Source organism: Nilaparvata lugens, chromosome 3 (genome assembly GCF_014356525.2).
Source record: "Nilaparvata lugens isolate BPH chromosome 3, ASM1435652v1, whole genome shotgun sequence".
Taxonomy (NCBI): Eukaryota; Metazoa; Arthropoda; class Insecta; order Hemiptera; family Delphacidae; genus Nilaparvata; species Nilaparvata lugens.
Genome location: NC_052506.1, coordinates 62,859,171 through 62,860,928, shown reverse-complemented (window position 1 = coordinate 62,860,928; position 1,758 = coordinate 62,859,171).

The following is a 1,758-nucleotide window of genomic DNA, read 5'->3' as shown; positions in this document are numbered from 1 at the left end:
TGTTCCTCCTAATTACTAGTCAGGTACGGTATGCTCACACCAAACTGACAACCTCTAGATAGATTTCGATAGGTTTGATTCCCGGGCTGGCAAATAATTTTTGGATAGTAGCTCTCATCGAATTTTCATCTAGCTGATAACCCTTTTGTCAATATTTGAAGTATTAAAAGTCTTCAGGGTGGTTCACAGTATTTAACATTGGATTTCCATTTAATAATAATTATCTATCGATCAGCATTTGAATATAAATGCAATTTCTCATCATAATTTCCATCTTAGGTTTAAAAACTTTTTACTGGTGACATTTTTCAAAGTTTTTCGATTTATTGGATACTAGCTGGCTAGACGATCTTCGTACCGCCAAATAGTTGATGCATCTCATGACAAACTTTAGCTGGATGCACACCTCAAAATCTATAACCCATATTAACAATCTTCAAATCCATACCACCTTATTATTTTTTTATTGACCATATAATCAGTTCAGCATATTCTTCCATGTGCGTTTACGATGAAATCATAACTGAGAAATTAATAATTGATCACGCATATCATTAATAATTGACGTGTGGTTTAAGCTATGCTATCTTTTTGCATAAATCACATGTGCTCCCCGTCCACTCCTTTCACTCACTCAAAACATTCAGGGGATTTAAAACTAGCTTATTTAAAAACTCTTATAAAAAATCTAATGCGTGACCTTGGAAAATAGCTGGGAAATAAATATTGCATCACAAACTTTTTAAATAATTAGTGAGTGACGATTAACCCTGATGTCGGAATTATAATTGGAGAATAGAGGGTTTCGATAGAAATCAATGGTACAAAATTGATTACGGTACTCTTTTCAGTGATTACTTCAAATACCAACTTCTATTAAAAACTTGCAGGTAACTCGTGCTCCGCAAGGGTCCAAATAAATTTCGTGACCTACTGAAATCTTGAAGAATTGAAAATAGACCTATTACCATTCTCGGTGAAGTATTGAAAGAGATCGATTAATAATGAGTCTGAATAAGTAACTGAATATATGTGACTAATAACAAAAATAGGTAATAACTGTAACTAATATACTGTAAATGTTACTGAATGAGTAACCGATATTTGAATAAGTAACTGGCTTCGGGGGATTTTAATGGATTTCATTTATTTAGATAATTATTCAACTCAAAAATAAATGATTTACTAAAAATCAATTAATTCTAATAACCGAAGACAGCACAATATTATTCGAAGAAAAGCAATGTCTTTAACCTGAGGCCGCACTGCTGGATGGTTACAACAGAACAGTCATTTTGTTTTTAGTCGGGGGGGGGGGGTTAGAATAAAATACATGGGCGGTTATGGAGCATCACACACTCTTGTCTACAATTTATCGACGGCTGTTAGATGACGCAATGATTATAACAGCTGATTTTTATTTATGTGTGTGGCTAGCTCACAAATCTTCTCCCATAAGGATTACATGTAAACTTTGAAGAATCGTAGGAAAGAGTCCTGAAGTCGGATTTTAAATTTCATAGGCCATAAACCTGGTCCTGAACATAACGAACACAACTAAAAAGATCATCAAATTCGGTGTACACATAAAAAAGTTATTGAACGTAAAAATTTGTGGCTCGATTTTTATTTACATAATAGATTAGGCTATAAAAAATATTCATTAGGAAATTATCATATGTTTAGATTGTCCAGAAGTCTTCAGTTACTCAAACATCAGCTATTTTGCTTTGTTCACTTATTAATATTGGGGGACCG